General features: G+C 39.1%; 1 long non-coding RNA gene across 2 annotated transcripts in view; it reads left to right on the plus strand.

The window, feature by feature from the left end:
• The window catches only part of LOC127059293 (uncharacterized), a 70,768-nt gene continuing 51,506 nt past the window's right edge, over positions 1-19,262 (plus strand). Inside the window, exons 1-3 of one of the 2 annotated variants that reach the window (XR_007776956.1) lie at positions 1-359; positions 14,252-14,336; positions 17,480-17,604. This is a non-coding gene — a long non-coding RNA (uncharacterized LOC127059293). The remainder of the gene's footprint in view (positions 360-14,251; positions 14,337-17,479; positions 17,605-19,262) is intronic. The other variant, XR_007776955.1, reaches the window with a different exon arrangement.

Below are 19,262 nucleotides of genomic sequence, written 5' to 3' on the forward strand. Positions count from 1 at the left end.
TAGAGGGCAATAGAGAAATACAGTTTGTGATGCCTAAAGGATTTGAAGCCCTGATTATGTGTTTACAGAAAAGAAAAAGAAGAAAAGAAGAGCCAGGAGGATAGGTTGTTCAGTTTACTACCGGAGACCTGACTGTGACAGACCACCAAGAAAACAAAATTTTCAAAGAGAGTAGAGAAGACCTTCTGCAGCACCTGCAAGTCTGTCCTTTTTTCTTCAGAGTTACGTAGGATAACTTAGCCAGAACTTATTGATGTCTGCATGTTCAGTGGACTCGGGAATGGACTGGGAGATGCGGAAACGTACTCTTTGGAAGGAACAGGAGAGGAGGCATTTCAAAGATCCTGCAGGTGACAAAGGTGAGCAAACTCACAGCTTCTCCTTCACGTGAGATAATAAATGTTCAGTCAGCTGTATAAAAGTCATGAGCACACTGAGTGAGTGATAGATATTATATGAGAATCTTGCTTTTTTCAGGCATGCTTCTGCATGATTCATTTTCTCACTGAAAAAAGAGAATAGTGATGCTACAAGGATAAGCATTTCCAAGCATATGTTATTTTGAAGACATGCTAAAACCAGTGACCTGTTTTATGTGTCATATTTTGTATAAGAACTGTTTGAAACATGCTCATCGTTTTACAAGGTTTATGTGCTATAGTTCCTAGACTCTAGTTTACAGAGAAATATATTTAAAATGTGACTATTGTTGCTCCTTTTAGAGGGTTTTTTTCCTCAGCTTTTAGACAAATGTGATCTGAAGGTTTGGAGAAATTTATTAAAATATTTTTGGATGTATAGTGGGAATGCCCTCAGGTTTCTCAAAGGCTTTTTAATCAGAAAGATATTGAGAAGTGATAACTAAGAACACAGTAATAACGAAAGGTGTTAAGCCATAGAAATCAAGGGGGTGGAAGAGGGCTGGGAAAGCAGAAAAAAATACAAGAGACTAAGTTAGAAAATAAACATGTGAAACACTTTTCTATTGCCAAGATCTCAGCTGGTGTCACCATAACACTTGGAAAATATCCTCAGGATGCCGGGAACCATTAAAGCAGTACAGATTATCAGAAGATGAACTTCCACTTCAGCTGCCACCACTACCAGAAGTGACCAATGAGAAATGTTTAGGAAATGAAAGATGAAGAATCAAAGCATTGACATTCTGGGGATATCACAGAGCAAATGCAAGGGTATCTAGAGGTCAGCCAGACAGTACCCATTTGAAACGAGGCAGGCTGATAAATAAAATAAATAAATCATATTCTGAAACAAACCATCAGCTTTTAAAAGGTAATTAAAGGACAAGTTCCTCCTGAGCTTGGATTTATTTTGTAGGTGGTGTCATAGGTGAGGCTATGACACAGTGATTTATCTATGTGTGCCAAAGCATGTAAAAGATTAGTGTGTTTTTTATTAGTTTATACATTGTTTAGAACACAGCTTCCTTGCAGTATGTACATGAGGGAGGTGAAAGATAACATATACAAAGCATGACACTATATCCAGTGGGTTGGCAACATCCATTTGATAGGGAATGGCTATCAGAATCCACCTGAGCTTGAAAGCCACAAGTTCCAGTTTCCAATTTTTTCTTCCTTTCATTCAATATCCAGTACTCTGCATCTTCTTGTACACTTGTAAATACATTATCTCAAAAGATAATAGAAATTAAAGATGGTATTGAACAAAAACCTCAGAGAGAAATATTCATGCAGCTTAATAGTGCCAACTCTTCTTTAAAGTGGTCTCTGGTAGAAACTAACAACTCTGTATCTAGGATGTGAAGCTGTAGGGCAGTAAATATTCCCTTTTAACTGATACCTATTTTCAGTGAAATTAGCAGAGTTGCTGTGTTGTGTTATGTCTCTACAAATACAGTCAAAGGGATTTTTGTGGTGGGAAGCCACACAGGTCAGCGGCTGGGGCTGAGGAATGGGAGCTGCTGCTCCTGAAGTCCAGGCCTTGCTTTTTCCCTGTGTGACTTTAGGCTTGTTTATGGTCAGCTCATGAAGTAGCCAGCCTGGCACCTTGTCCATGCCAAGGGTTAGGCTTTGAGTGGCAGGGTGCAGATTGTACAAGGAGGCTCTTCTTCCACGCAGGTTATGGGAAAGGCCATTGCCAGGTTGCAGTGTCCTTCAGTACACAAACAAACATACTCCTATGCCAGTTCTGCCTGTAAGTCCTTGTTACCTTGAGTCATAATAAACCATTCCTTAATTTTCACTCACAGAACAGTTGTCTAAAAATGTTGAAATCTCAAGCCAAAGTTTCACCTGTGAAAAAGATGCTGCTAATTAATGTGTTAATTGTCACGTAAACCCCTTTGCTTAATGAGATGTGAAATAGCCCCTGCTGTTAGGAATATCAGTGTGCACAGGAGTTTGTCCCCGGCACTTAGGGTCATTTATTGCTGCGCTGCAGCACAACCCAGGGCTGCTATTTCAGCCTCTTGCCAAAATAGAAACGTTTTACTTTCTGATGAGTCATCTGGGTTTTGCTGAGATCTTGCAAGGTTCCCCCACCCTATTCTTCTTTGCTGTGGAGCCCAGGCGCTGCCCTGGAGGCCTTGCTTTCTCAGGAAAAGATGGGGTGGAACCTGCTTCAGCAGCTGTCAGCTCCATTCCTTAATTAACTTGGAGCAGACTGCTAATGAATGATATGGAGCATTTTCCCTGTCATTGGAGCTGAACATGCAGCGTTCCCAGGCTTTTCTGGCCAGCAGTGTGGCAGAGCAGTGCTGGCAACTGAGTCTGAGCTTGCCACACGTTGTGCTAAATGTTCCCTGCATCGAGGCTGAAAGGGAACTAGGTCAACCAAAGGTGGCAGCTTTAATCTATTTTCCAGATTGGTCATACTTACAAACAACACAGAAGAACTACATGTTTCAAGAAAATATTTCCCTGCATTTTTTTTTCCTTCTGGTGCAAAAGGGGGTAGAGGAAGACTTAATTTTTCCTTTCATTTTGCTTTAAATTATTCCCTTTCCCTTCTAAGTCTGAATGATCTGTTCTAAGGTGGCACTAGTTTGAGCATGAGGCTGGACTAGATGACCTCTAGAGGTTTCCAACCTTACCCTGTAATTTTCAACAATCATGCTGTTATTTTGGATTCCTTCTGACTCCAAATTACCTGGGAGAGGGAAAAAAACCCCATTGCTATTTAGAGATAATTTTCTTTCCCCTTAAGTTATTATTTTTATTCATTTGAAAATGCACCAGAGAAAATAAAATCCAGGTACTCTTAATAAATAATGGTGTTATGGAATAGTTCTTTGCAGTTGTTGCTTTCTGAGTTTTGTCGTAAAATGCTTTAATTACCATGTTCAGGCTGCTTTGCAGAATTGCTATTAGGCAGAAGTGTAGTCAGCTGAGGGATAAACTGAGGGCTGTACTCCCTGCTGTAGTTGAAAAGTGGCTTTTCACACCTGTTTATAGTATCCTAAGTTGGTCTTGTGTTTGAGAGGCTGGTGTCATTGCTGATTCTTCCAGTTCTATGCCTGGTGACTCAGATGGTAAGAAGGAGTGAAATATTTACTGCTAAAGTATGTGAAATAATTTTAAAAATCCATATTGTTTTTTCAGTAATCCATTTTAGCTAAATTCATTCCAAATTCTACTGTTTGCCCAGCTGACATCCTTAATTCATCACTCTGGCTGAAACCAAGACCTTCAAAGCCATTTACAACAGCTAAACAAACACGTCTTTCATTAACTTCGATTATAATGCCTGATGAAGTGCACAGAGGATCTGAATCTTTAGAGATGACAGTGATGGATATGATTTAGACACAGGAGAGGTAAAAGAATCAGGCTGATGCTTAGAGTGAGCTTTAATCCAGAGTTTCACAGTCAAATATTGGTGGATGGTGCAGTGCTTCATTCGTATCTGCTTCAAAACTGCTGCTGCTGCTGAGGCACAACATATTGTAACTGCATTAGGAAGTGAGCACTTGGGTTTTCATTGCTGGTAATGGAGCCTTGTCCCCAAAACCTACTCCTCTTTTAAAGGATAAACTGGATGTAACTACCTCCTAAGTGTGAAGCAGCTACAGTAAAGAGGAAAAACTCCACGCGACATCAATTTAATTAGAATGCAATATCATCGCCTTGATTAGTGATGGAAAACAGGAAACTTCTTCAGTGAGGGTTGTATTATAGCTGCACAATTCTGCAGTAGTGAAAGGATTTAACCTTTGTCAAGTTGGCCTGCATGCAGGGCCCTTGGCTTTCCTGTGCCCCTCAGAGACTTTGTGCAGAAAACAAAACAGCAAGGGGTAGGTAATTCAGCAGAAGATTTCTTTTTTTTCAATCCAGAGGCCTCTGCTTAAACATCCCAAGCCATAAAAAGCTCGCACTAGTTGTATGCGCATATGTTAAACATCATCAGAGTTGTGTTAACTTGTTGCTTATTTGGGGTGTGGAGAGGGGCTGATGGAATCTCTGGTCTTTTTCAAAAAGGCACATAGCCATATGTTTTTATGTATTCTTTTCATTATTATTAGATGAAGCTAACAGTGGTGTTCAAGTATAATCTGCATCGGTCCCTTCAAAGGTCATTTCCTTAGCGAGCAAAGGCTTGTTTTCCTTCTTCAGGACAGTAGTTTTAAAGACTAGGTTGATAGCTGGGCAGACATAACTAAGTTTGTCAATTCATAGTCAATTTATGGAAGTGAAAATTATTTTTTTCCTTACTGTGTGTTTAAGCAATGTTTTCCTGATGAAAATATTTATGTATTGGTTTTTCTGGTTTGTTTGTTGGGTTTTTTGATCTCTTCCTTTCTCCTGAGCCAGTCTGAGATCTCTGTATCCCTTAGCACTGTTTAGAAAAAAGATCTCGTCATCCTAAGAGACGGGAAGACAGTGGAAAGCGTAAAGGAATTCTAGACAGAGATGCTGTGGCATACATAAGGTCTGTGAAGAGCTTGTCACTGTGCATTTTGGCTCGCAGCTTCTGTTTCATTTGGTCCGCTGGTTAATCATTGGCTTGAGTGCTCAGGTACCATGGTGATCGACACACCATCAGTGCCACAAACCCAGCATGATGCATATTCATTGAAACACTATTTTTGAAATAAAACCAAAAATAAATGCAACTTTTGAAAATCCTCAGCATAGTTAATATTGCCACATTCTTTCCTCTCTAACAATATAAATTAGCATGGTAGGATACAGGCTTCTTCCTTCCATTTTAGATTTTTCCTTCTGCTGTTGATATCCACAGCTTTCTCATTAAGTGGTTTGAAAGGCTTCAGACTTCTTCCATATGTTGAGTATAGCACATTTGTGCATTGGCCTTTCTGTGCAGCAATTGAGATGTTTGTTCCACTGTCATCAATATTAATATCAAGGAAAGGCCCTTGGAATAAGAGCCAAAAGCATCCTTGCTCTGTTAAGCCCCAACAGTTTGCTAAGTGTGACCTTTGTGAAGCTACGGGTATAAAGTTCAACCTTGAAAATCTTGGCCAGCAACTAACTCCTGGAATGCCAACTGGCAAGCTCTTTTTCCATCTCCAAATGCGCGGAGCCTTCTGCCTGAATAGCTCCAATGCAGCATCTCTTCCGCAGTGTCAGGTTTTGAGGTCTGATCCTCACACAGACCTCTGGTGCTGTTGATAATTTTTATAATGCTGTGCTATTTATATCTCTATTTGAATATGTAAGGTGGCCAACACTGGGAAGTCAGCACTGAGGAGTAGTTTCCCGCTGAGGATGTTACTCAGCATCCCTCCAAGATAACTGCAGGGAATATAGAAAAAAATGTTACCTCCTTATCATGAGTACCTTATGACTTTGCTCCTGGTTTTGGTATCTTGAATTTCTTCACAGTGCTGCTCTCTGAGCACCGGTGCCTGGAGCAGATTCGATATCATGTTGTCAGTCAATGAGTCCCCAGCACGTGACATGCCCACGAGGCAAATAAACCACAGAAGAGGGAATTAGATGGAGCTAGATGCAAGGTATGCATCCACTGGAGCTGGGTAATTGTTCCTCAAATTCTGCTGATCATAAAAGCTTGCTTTAACTTTTGTTTCAGCTGTCGGGAAATGGAAAATACATAATTTTCCTCTTACATTCCCCTCACATGAAATAAAGATGCCAAATATTTTTTTTTCAGGCGTATCTTACCATCTGCTTCGACAGCAATTAACTCACCAATTGGTGTGGGACAAGTTTCATTAATAGATGGTGAAAGCATGCAAAAAAACCTCAAAACTCAAAGAGCGATGCAGGGATGCTCTTTATCTTTCCCTGGCATGAGGTCAGAAGAGCCTGTGATGCACTGCTTTGCAGGAGCTGGAGACACTTAAAAGAAGTGGGAAGACAAACCAATATACTGAATCCCTCATATTACTGATTTATTTTTTTTAAGTAAAGACACTAAATATGGCAATTTTATTAATATTCCTGAGGCAAAGAGTGAGTGAGTTTTATGGGATTTGTGGGTCAGGACAGTGGCCGCCTCCCTAGCCTGCTTCCTGTGAGATCTGAGCTGATGTTGTTGCAGGGGTGGTGGGAGAGAAGCCAGGACTTACCCTCTAAGGATTTAATTTGGAAAGCCTTGTAGCTGGGATCCCCTCCTCTCTATCTATCATTCTGCAGTTTGGGACTTTCCAGCTTGGGGCTATCCAGTCTGTGAACTCCCTACGATCCACAAATCCTTGTAAAGCATACAGGTCCAGCGGCTCTGCTTTGGTGCTTTGCTGCAGAGAAAGAACAAACCTTGAGGAAAATGGAAAATGAGCACTGCTTGCTTCCTCTGCCTCTCCTGACTCCAGGGCCAATGCAGGTACAGTCACCTCCCTCTCCCTGGAGGAAGATGGGCAAGCCTGCAGAGGAAGGCACCAAACATTGTGTGGACTAGTATTGTGGGATGTGGGTGTAATACCTTAAAAATCCTGGTGCCCATAGCACGACTTCAGAACTGGGCTGTGGCACAGAAGACGAGTTGCCCTCTAAAATGATTTTGTTATCATGATATTGCCAGTCCTACAGGCAGCCCTTCCTGCCAACCATTTCCTCCTTCTCGTTGATCTGGAGTAATTTTTTTGTTACTTTTTTGGTTTCTTTAAATATTTCTGGTTTCTTTGCTTACCTTGAGTTATTTTTTTGGTGTTCCTTTGCATTAAAGTTGAGGGGTATTTGTAGCGTTCATAGGTCAGGTTCAATTAATTCCTTCGTACTTCTTTTCCCAAGGTTGTTCCATTTTTGAGAACCACTCTAGAACACATGCAAATTGACCAGGGATAGAGACATCTGTTGCCAACAAATCTGTGCACTTGTTTTTTTCCATGGACTATAGTCTGGAACTTGGCAAGCCTTTGGAATCTTTTCTGGATGAGCAGCTCTGGATTATTCACCAATGTTTTTTTGAGCTGGAGTGAAAATAAACATGAGCTTGACATGCTGGGTACCAGCTCAAACCCAGACTTCCCCTGTGTGTGCCCAGAAATGAGAGATTTAATTTGGCCCCTTTTAGATTATGATACTGTGTCAGAGTGAGGTTTTTAGTCTGAAGGGCATGCGGTGTGATACTCATGTAAATATAAATACAGTGGCTTAGTGCTTGTAATATGTTTACAGCCTCCTATTCATTCCTAGTGACATTTTCCTTTTTGGCTACAGTGGGAGAAGCTGTGGCCTTTACCGTTGGAATTGGGTTTGGTACCTTCTGACATCAACAAAACCTGCAGATGTAGAAGCATGATAAAAGCTCAGACATGAGGGTGAGAAATTAGTCCATTTCCAAGCAATCTTAACACCTGCTGGAATGAGCAGAGTTTGTGTGGGTTGCACAATTTCAGCCATTGTTCACTTTCATAAAAGCAGATCCATGATTTTTCTGTCCTCAAACATTTGCTAGTTTTGGCTAAAAAGGTAGACCTGGTGCCAAAAGGTGTTGAGATTTTCAAAGTGTCTAACAACAGGGATTGGATATGCCTGGAATGAAAAGTATGTAAGGCAAGGAAAGCAATCACCTGGTCTGGTGCTGAAAGTGTTAATGAGGAATCAAGGAGAAGGAAAAAAAAAAGGCTTCTGCAGTTGTGTTTAATTTTTCAGTCTCTTTGCTGTCTGCCAGTCCTTTATGTGATTGCTAAAAATTTCATTAAAAAATTAAAAATGCATTTTATAGACCAATTTAAGAAACTGAACATGCAGTTCTAAGTTTGGAAAATTGCAGTTCTATTTTCTGACAGAATCTTACATTTGTGACTAAGGGAAAACTTGATTATTTCAGTGAATTGCAGGAGAAGTACATGTGAATCTCATTTTATCCATTCTCACCCTGACAGATTGACTTGGAAACCATCAGTTTCAAAGAAGGTAAAGGTATCAGATGAGTTCATATGCAACAGATGGGTTTTCTGGAAAAAGCCTCAGATTTGATAAACTTTCAGAAAAATTTCACATTACTTGCTGGGGAAAAAATACCTTTATTGTGAATGTTTGCTGGTCCCACCGATGTTGATGCTACTTTGGGAATTCACTTCAGCTGAGATTAGGACTTTGTTTATAGACCTGTGTGAGCATTAAAGATGAAGACACCAAACATTAAAGCTGTGTCAGCGTCTCAGCAATGAATTGATGTTCTTTTTGGCTAAAGTTCAATGTTCTTTGAATGAAAACCCTTGATTTACATTTCTCAACTATTCATGCGGGGGTATTAAGCTGATATCTTGCTACCGTTTGTGGAGCCACCGAAGAAACAAGCAAAAAGGAAAAAAAAATGCCATCCAAACAACAACCCATGGAAAATATTGATTTAAGTTTGGTGTCTGCTGTTGAATGTGCTTGTCCTTCCCTCATGCAGCCACAGAACATATTGGCATTGCAGGTAGGCTGTCTGACAGCTTCCTTTCAAAGCATTGCCAAACCTGCTTCGTGGATTAGTCAACAACGGTTTCCTGAATTGTGCTTGCACCTGTTTCCTCTTCTTCTGGAATAAACAGTTTTATCTGAAAAAAGCATTGACAAAGGCCAAAGTTGCACCCCCAGCCTGGCCAACTGATATAAGGGAAATCACATTTTCTTGGTGTTTGTAGAATGAAAGTAGCAGCTGTTACCATGGGAATAGTCAATTTATGAAAGAAGAAGTTTTGAGGAGGCTGAACATTACCACTAATCGAAGTGATTGCAGTCAAGACAAAAGGTTAATGTTCAAGATCTGCTAATTAGGAGAGAGCTACTTTTCTTAATGTGAGGATGGATACAAATGAATTCTGTTTGATAAAAATGCTGTTGTCCTGGCTAATCCCTTGAATTTATTATTTTGGATACAAGGATTAGATTCATCTCTAGTATGGTATCCACTGATTTGTTTTCAAGTAAGTGTAAATTTAATGGGTATAAACAGATGCTATTTCCTGGAAAGGTTCTTTCAAATACATTCTTATAATGTATTTTAAGGGTTATTACTTCACATTCCCTTTTTGGAGACATTTTTCTGTGTTTTGTTTTGTATTTTGCAACTACTGATGTCCTCGCTGTCCTTTTCTCTCTGCTCAACACATTTTCTAGGGTGTAGAAATCACTATGGTTCTTCAGATTTCTCCTTGAATGTGCTAAAAATGTAATCATAAAATAGAGAAAAGGCCTTTTTATTCTGCTGTACTCCCTCTATTGACTGACTGTGCCAAGACAAAGTGAATAATATAGTAGTCATCATCTGCAAACAAGAATGTTTGGGCCAGATCATCTCTGCTCATACGAAGTGCCAAATTTTCACTCTTTTCAGGAGAAATGCATCTCTGCACAAGTTTTAAAAATATAATTTCTGTTAAATTTCTCTTTAGAGCACCCATCTGACATCTTCTAATCAGCTAATAATTTAAGAACAATTCTGCAGTTTGCCCTGAATTACTTCACAAAATAATTCTTATTAATTGATTATTTAACAAAATACTTAATTATTATTAACATCATATTTGTGTGGGCCCTAGCTATTCAAATAATCTTGGGGTCTACCTTCTTCTATTTATTTTCACTTGCAAGTAGCCTGCATTATTGCAAAAGCCTTTATCTGTTTAATTAGTTTTACATGGATTTTTTTAATGAAAAGTGTATGTGAAAAACAGAATGGTGAGTTGGATACGTCCCCCAAAATGAAACCAGTAACATAAAAGCAGTGATAATATCAGTACCACACTAATGATGGAAGAGCTAAAGGACACTCTGTGACCAGTGGATGCAAGCAGTGGGTCCAGGCAGTTGTAGAGGGTGTTACAGCATGTGATGCTTCCAGCTGTGTATTAACCTCTTACTCCAAGGCTGTAATTTTGCCCCCACTCTCCTATCTGGAAGAGTGTTTGAGAAACTCATAGCTGCTTCCATTCTGTACAGCCTAGACGAGTGTGTGGCATGTACACTGCCTTCCCTTGCATTGCTCTTGTTGCTCCTTTAATTAGATAATACTGCCTTCTACTTGGAGGTATCTTCCTCAAGGCATTTCTAGGGAGCAGTTATGTGCTTGGTTAGCTTTTCTCTTGCTGTGCTAAACAGCTCAGCTCTGTTACTGTCTTTGGATGGGAAATCTCCTTGTCTCCCAGGTTCTACTGGAAATACCCATTCTCATTTTCTATGGCCTCACTTGCCTTTTTCATCAGGTTACCTGTGCTCTCATTCTCTCATTGACAACTCTAGTCCTCATGTGCCCTTACTGGGTCATCTCCCAGGTTACATTTTAATTTTCTGCCTGGAGCCTTGTTGCCTACCCTGTTTCTTTGGCTCACATCTTCAAGCCACTCCACTTGGATCGCTTCACTGCTCTACTGGCATTAGAATGTGCTGGTGCTCTTCTACCTTGGTCACAGTAGTCAAGAGCTATGGAAGGACAACAGTAGCTCCAGAATGGATCCTGAAGACACACTGCTAATCGTAATTGAGTCAATACATCCCTTCTTAATGGCTCCTACTTGCCATTACTTCTCCTTTAGCTGTTTTTTAAGTATTCAAAACGTCGTAGTCCTCAGATACCTTAATAGCATATAACATGATGTCAAATGCATTACTAAAATCCTGAAAGATGAGACCAATTACACTTAATTTGTTCACAAAATCTTTTACCTTATCTAAGAAAACTATATGGATAATTTGTATGGTGTCCTCTTGCTAAATTGCTGTTGCACTTTATCCCATTTTTCATTTACCTCCGTGTCTTTATATATTGTCTCGCTCAAAATGTATTTTAAAGCCTTTCATACTAATGAGGTCAAATGAAATAGCTTGTAATTTCCAAACTGCCATCTCCTCTTTTTTTTTCACAGAATTTTTTGTAAGTAAGGAAACCATATCTACTATTTTTCAGTTTCAATCCCAACTAGATGGTGCTATTAAAAATATTTGTCACCGGACCATCATTACACGTGAGAGGAATTTTTAGAAGTGTGAGATGGTGATTAATCAGACTTCAAGCATTTAACTCTTTGAATTGAATTTTTTGCTAGCTGTGGTAGTTTCTATTTGCATATCCACATTATTATTATTCACCTTATCTTGGTCTGTACATTTAACTTAAATATTTCTGATTGAAAACTGGGGGAATATACTTAGTTGAGGCCTTCCTTGTGTTGTCTTTAATCTTTTTTCCATCCTTCCTCCCCAGTGGCACAGCATTTTTCCTTGTGGGTTTTTTTTTTTTTTTTTACCCTATTTATACTACCAAAGAGCCTTTTACTGTGTTCTTTAATATTCTTTGCCGGACAGAAGTCAGTTAAGTTCACGAAGTTCAGACTTTATCTTTGTACTTCCTGATTTCTCAGAAGTTTCTAGCTTGTGGACAGTACTTTTGGCATTGTGTGAACTCTGCTTATTTCCAGTACCTCCATTTTTTTTTTTTTTGGTTTCTGGCTGCAGTTTTGCAAAAGCTACTTGTTCAATTTGCTGTCTTATTTCTGTACTACAGAATAGGCATAACTCGAGAGAGTTTAAATGCCATTTTTATTGTCATCTTACAATGCTTTACTATGTTAGTGCAATTCTTAAGTTCCCATGCCTACCTTTCTTCTCTCTTATATGAATAATCCTACTCATGTCAGAATCAAAGCTATGAATGTTATTTGTGAGAGAAAAGGGTTGCAGATTATGGTCTACATTCCTTGAAGTACTTTCACCAGGTACAGCATTTTTTCACAGCGGTGGCTTTTTTAGCTGTGCTGTAAAAGCTGTTTAAGAGATACACATGCAGTATCAAAAGGAATGCAAAATGTTTTGGAAGATGAAACTGCTTGGAAACTAAAGAATGCAGGGATTTGTTCAGGTGCCCAGTATTTCTCTAATAGCCTTTTTGCCAATTGACTGATGTGCTATTTCTGTCTTTTAAGTATTATTAGATTTTCTTTTGGCACGCTGGTGATTTGCAAATGTGCAAGTACTGTTCTGAGTGCTTGGGAAAATGGTCTTTCACAGAAGTAAATTGTTGCATGAAAGAAATCTTTGGTAACTACTTATTGCTTGGAATTTTTTAGGTCTCAAGATGTGTCATGGCTCTGTTGCACTAACAGTACAAAAGCATATTTAGCAGCTGACTGTGCTCCAAAGAGCTTGCAACTGAAAAATGTAAAATACATTCAGCACCAAAGGAAGCAAGCATCATTTTCATGGTTACTGTGAAAGGTGGGAAAGAAGTCAGTGCCACTCATCTGGGGCACAACCAGTAGCTGCACCCAGTCCCTTTGATTTCTCAGTCTCTCAGCTGCAGGAATGGTTTTTCCTATTTTCATCTACTACAGCTGTTAGGAGGAGTAGGAAATTTCAGTAGGATACTGGGAATAAAAGGAGACAAAATTTCATTTATCATCCTGCTGTTTCACTTTAATAATCTGTTGCCATACACAACGCAATTGGTAAAAGTTGAAAGTGTGGTATGTTCTCCGCTGCAGCCATTGCATTTTGTAGCCAATCCAGAGGGATTATGCATTAGCCATTAAACTGTTACAGGGAGGAGATAGTGGATGGATCAAAAACCCAACTTGTCTGTTAATTTACAAATATTGAACAAAAGAGATGAACAGGCTGAACAAAGAAGTAGATGACAATGCAGAAAATATTTTTTGATATTTTAGAAGCTTTCTTTTGAATTGAGTCTATTCATAAGTAATATGATACACAGTTCTGAGAAGATATCAGAAAGTCTCAGTAGATTTAGATTTTCAGATTAGCTGGTAAACTGCACAAATGTGACCTGAATTATGACTCTCCTGTGGTTCCTGCTTATAAATCCTTTTTCCACAACAAATAAATTATGAAATATATTTAAAATAATGAGTTAATGAAAAAAGTGGGTTTTTTAATGGGCACAAATACTTTGAGTAGTGTAACTTTTTGCTGTGAGAATTTAAAAAAAAATCCTTCTTCAAATCCTTTTCATATGTAACTACATCCATTTACTTCAGCAGTATCAGTGAATCTAAGTTTGACCGATAAAAGTCAGCTGGAATGTCAGCTGGAATGTCCCTTGTGAGTGTGTGTCAGAAAGATTCAGGAGAGGTTAGTGAGGAATCTGAATGTGTTGCAGTACTTACGTGATATATCATCTTCTCATCAAAGCAGGATCCTGGGTCACAGAAAAAAATGGAAGCAGAATTCTGTTTTGAAGTGTGTCATTTCATGTATATACAGAGCTATTACTTCCCTCTCAGGCAGTGAAACAATGTAATCTATTTAGAAAGAAATAGTTATTTTGTGTAACTGTAATTATGAAGAAATTCCTTACTGTCAGGGTGGTGAGACACTGGAACAGGGCAGGGCACTTCAAACATGGGAGTGCTCAAGGCCTTCAGTAGCCTTGTCTAGTGAGAGGTGTTCCTGTCCAGGGCAAGGGGGGATTGGGACTAGATGGTTTTTAAGATCTCTTCCAACACAGACCATTCTATGATTCATTCTATGATTCTATGATTTACAAAAAGAAGCACAACAAATCCCATAGAAGTGCTTGCATAATGTTATATTAAGGTATTTCAAGGAAAATCTGATCAAGATGATACTCAGGCTATGAACAGAATTTCAGGTTTCACCACAGTGTTTCAAAGAGTCCTACAAGAACGTCTCTCCTGGCACCAGTGTTGCAGTTACTCACCCAACAAATATTGTGCTCAGTAATTCATTTCAAAAGCAACAAAAAAAAAATACAAATAATTTTATCACTGATAATGTTTTTTTCCTCAGTTTATTTTCTAAAACCATCAACACATCTTTGTTCTCTTATCTTAGTGTTTTGAGGTTTGTTTTTTGTTTTGTTTTGTTTTGTTTTTCAGGGAGGAAGAAGAAGGTATTCAAACAATTGGAAACTTTTCAATCAAGAATGTGAAATAATAGGTTAAATAGGGCTGATAATTCATGGTAAGGGAAATTTGCTCCTTCCCGTATCTGTGCTTGTTTTCTGAACAATATTTTCAGAAAAAAGGATCCTAGCCTTAGGATTTGTAGTCCTGCATGAACTATTCAGGAAAGTAATTCTGCTATATCAGGGACAAACTATTTGTTAACAGGCTGTAAAATGATGGGTGTTGATTTAAAATCCAGAGACACAAAAATAGCTGGTTTAATTTTTGGATGTGTAAAATATACAGATAGCTAGTTGAGAAAAAAACCTCATACCATTTCTTTCAATGCTTGTCTGTTAAAAATAAAGCACATTTTTGACTTGGCTTATATGCCTATGTTGATTTTTCCGAGCTCTGGAGCCTGAGCTGCAGTACAAATAGAGTGGCATAGCTATTTACCCAGCAGTTGTCCAGACAAACTGACCTGATTAAGGTGAAAATTTTTCATTGCAGCAGTTTTCTATGGCTCTGTTAGAATATTTTTAGTGAAAAGGCATTTTTTTTTAGGTTTATTTTAATAACTCCTCCTCCCCAGACACCAAACAGTCAACTTAAACATTTATTACATATTTTAATTTAAATAAGTCTCCATAGTGCCTTCTGAGTATGACAATTTAGATGCTTATTGCTCCTGTTCTACTTAGGGGCCTGTTTTCCTGTTTGGACATAGTGCTCCATGACATGCCTCTATCTCTGCTTTATGGCTGTGGACATAGCCTATTCTGTGATGAATTGAGGGAAATACAGTCTAGTAATGTAGCTACCCAAGGGAATGAGAATACGAGTCACTCAAACTTTAATATCTGTGAGTGCCAAAGCTTGTATTTAAAGCTCCCCTGGAAAATTGAATTCTTTTCTACAAGAGGAAAAGAACTGAAAATATTTTTAATTGCCTCTAGACAGCTAGTTTTTATTTACTGTTGAATACATATGGTGACTTTGGTAAAATTATTCCACAGGATATAAGTCTAGAATTTTTAGCTGTGCAGAAACTTAATACTGTGAGTGAAAGGCTCAGTCTGAATTTCTGTACAAATGATTTCATCTGTCAGGTGGAAGAGAAGGGTGATTTTGAGTCAGGAGCATGCTGGGCTATTGGTATTCTTCAGCCATACTCTATTTGTGCAGAAAACTTTTTTGTTGATGTCTCTATTAATCCTCTCTCTCAGTTCGTAGCATTTGAGACAGAAAGCATTTTTTCTCACAGGCGTTGTGCATGTGGCATGGCCCATACAACTGAAATTCATCTGTGAACTACAGTGTCAGCTTGACATCAATTACTGTCTGTGGCTCCAGGATAGGTATCTTTAAGCATCAAGCAACAAGCAGAAGTTGTATTTCAAAGCCTTGAAGCCTGGTCTGAAGCTGCTGGTCTGAAAGCTCTCATCCAATTTGGATGGTGTTTTCTCAGCTTGGATTGCTTAATCAATGCTCTGTTTTCACTTCATTGGCAAAAAATAACACAAAAAGAAAGCTCCTCTATTGACAAATCATTTGTCATTTCCAAGCTGGCAGCAGCTCATGGCAGTACACATGAGTTGCTAAACATGAGTTTAGCAGCTCATGTCCACTGAGTTGCTAAATCTTTATGCCTTCTCCTCTTTGGAGAATCATTAGGTTTAGAAGCACTCTCCTCTACAGGGCTGATCAGGATGGCTTGTTTTGAAACATGTCAAAAATGTTGGGCAGCAGCTTGTTAAAAACTTCCACATTATGGATCATTCTGATTGACGGGGCATAGCTTAATGCCAGTTTTGTTATTATTTTTCACACAGGTTGCAAAGATGCTTACACATCCTAATTGAGACTTTAGTCTGGACTTGGCACAGAGATATAGTGCATCTAAGCTCTTCCAATTTTTCTTCATATTAATCCAAAATATTTTTATTGTCTGTCTGGTAATTTGAAATCTGAGTAACTGTTACTCTGTGCTATTACAAGACCTTGCCCAGAGAAGTTTTGAATGGCCCGTTCCTGAAGAAGTTCAAAGCCAGGTTAGATGGGAGCTTAGAGAAGCCTGGTCTGCTGGAAGATGTCTCTGCCCATGTCAGAGGGATTGAAACTTGATGATTTTTAAGGTCCTTTCCAACCCAAACCATTCTATGGTTCTATGACTCTGTGACTGCTGAGAAACTGATTTTCAGAAAAGCTGTTTGCCCACATCTTCATTGTCTTCAGCTCAAGTCAAGTGTCACTGCTTCTAAACACCAGAACTACGCAGTCAGCCTAAATCTCTGCAAGAGACTGTGAACTGCAGCCCAGCCCTCAGCCTATCCCATCAGACCAAACCTGGTTGCCAAGGGTTTGTGTCCAAGCACAGAACAAGTGATGTGTGTGCATATTCCTGTGCCCACCCTGATTCCATCAGTAACCTTCAGCACATCATAATTGTATCCTGTTGTCTCGTCTGCTTTAAGACAGTGAGTGACCTTGACTTGGAGCAGGTACAGAGCAGTCACACGTTTCAGCTGACAAGGCCTCTGGCAAAGGGGCAGGTGGGAAAGCCTGTGGAAAACCTCTGTGCCAGAATTCATTTGAAATTATTCTTTTCGTGACTGCAAGGTGGATGGGAGATGGAGGAGAGGGGAGCAACGCTCCTCCTTTACTCCTTTGTATTTCAGGAAGGTTAGTCCCTATCAGGGAAAGTGAAGAGCAGTCCCTGTCTCCAGGAAGAGTATTTTGGGTCTCTGCCTTTGTATGCACCATGTGAGAGGGTGAACTATGACTTTTCTCTCATCCCCTCCACCATACCATGAAGACAGACTCTGCTCTCCTCCTATAACTAGGTTTTCAGAGCTCAGCAGCAAAAGTGCAGACCTTGTTCTTCCAGAAAATGACATGACATTTTGTTAGTGCCAGAGAGAATTGGACTCCTGTATCCAAAGACTGAATTTAGGTCTTTTTTTGAGCACTGCATTTCAAGTTAAATCATTTTGTTTTCTGACCAATTCATAGTGAGGAACTACATCTCTGTTTCCTGTCTTGTGTGCTATAAATGCAATTTGATTAAATTATATTTATTGTACTTTGAACTTCAAGTATTTCCTGCAGTTTCCAGGAAAAGAAAGGAAGGAAAAGTAGGAGGAAAATCATGACATAAATGACTTTAGTCTAATTTGTGACTTTCAGATTTTGAGTATTTCTTAATTTGATTTGCAGGTGATGATCTGCTGACAGAATAAATAAATCATAGAAAGTGCCAAGACTACACAGGCATTTGCTGTGGTGTCACCCACATGAGGAACTTTCATCATAGTCTTTCTTCAAGTATGTTCTCTCCTGTGGTAAGTTTTTCAGACATATAATCTTGTCCTGTGTCAAGAGTTTTCCATAGAGGGAGTGAGATGAGTTCTGAAAAGTCCAGCCCTGGTCCTAGGCTTTGTTGTCAGAACTGGAAGCTATAGACAGTAAACCTAGCAGTACTCATGTTAAACATATGCAAAGTTTGGTAAGGCTGTGGAGTGTAGTAAATACCACAGAACTAAATTACAGGTGTCACTAACTTTAGTTTGTGTTTCCTTTGTCCCTATGAAGTGGGCCACATTTGTGCAGGGTGTAAAATTTTTTTACTTGTCTGTTTACATGAAATTAATTTTTTCAATACTGTATTTTAATTTAAGACTTTCTGAATTATTTCAGTTCCTCTAGATAACTTTAAAAGACCCTCTTGTCCAATATAAAAACAAATAAACAAAAATCCATTAATAATTCTGACAGCTAGCCTTTGGAATGGAGACCTAATTAGTTCTTATTGAACTTGGTCCAAAGATCATTGAAGCAATTTGGACTCTCACCATTTAAGTTAATTGACTTTAGAGCAAAATCCTCAGACACGCTGGTTTAGCAAGCAGTCTCTCTGTCACCCATCAGCAGCATCACCTCCAGACAGACAGGCTGTGTTAGCTGTTCTATTTGATGTTGTTTCTGGTGAGGATGTTGCTCAAGTTGATTATGTCCCCATGGGCAAATAGAGGACCTAGAAAAAACTTTGTGCCCTGGCTACCTGTTTATGTGGCAGTAACCAAAGCCTGCAGGTTTTCACACATTCCAGTGTCAATGTGGAGCTTTCGTCAGAAGTGTCAACATTAACAAGATTTTAAACTGCGGGCTAATATAGAGGATCATTTGATCCTGGCAAGGAACTGTTTGCCTCAGCACTTGTGGGATAATGTAGAGTAAGCAGCAAATCATTGATGAATCTGTAATGCAACACCAGTCCCAGGTGTACTAAGGCAAAACTGCTGCCAAGAAGAGGGAAAGATAACAAAAGTGATTAAATGTAGTGAAAGATTCAGACCTTGGGAGACCTTTAGGGAGAAGCTTCTTATTTTATAAATTTAGTGAAAGATTCAGACCTTGGGAGACCTTTAGGGAGAAGCTTCTTTTTTTAAGCATAAAGGAAAAAAATGGTGCAGAATTATGTGCATACAGCTTTCATTCTGGTTTAATAAAATCCATTAGGAACCCACAGATGCTGAATGTTTACTGACCCTTAATTGGCCTGGAATCATTCTTGCAGTACTCTAGTTTTATGCTTATGGTAAAGTTGACTTCTGGCCATTAGCCACGGGTTTCTAGTGAACCTTTTGCACATTCTACCAAGCCATTAATTCTCTTCATTGTTAAACACCTTACATGCTTTTGCTGTTGATAGACATAATTAATAAACATAGGTAAAAATTTGCATTGATAGGGCAAGGTGCTTGATCATTCCTTGATCATTTGAAACGTGGAAAACTCGCTAATAATATCCAAAAATACTTAAATGGGGATTAGTGAACCTCAGTGGAATCACATTGTCAAAATGGTGCATATCACATCTGTCAACACAGAGAGGTGGTCCTTAGCCTCACGTTTCAGTGGATGCCCACTTGCTCCCCATCTCTGTTTTGTCTTGTTTCTGGCTGCCATAGTTCTGACTGCTTGCAATGGGATCCATGCA

The sequence above is a fragment of the Serinus canaria genome, chromosome 2 (assembly GCF_022539315.1).
Source record: "Serinus canaria isolate serCan28SL12 chromosome 2, serCan2020, whole genome shotgun sequence".
Taxonomy (NCBI): Eukaryota; Metazoa; Chordata; class Aves; order Passeriformes; family Fringillidae; genus Serinus; species Serinus canaria.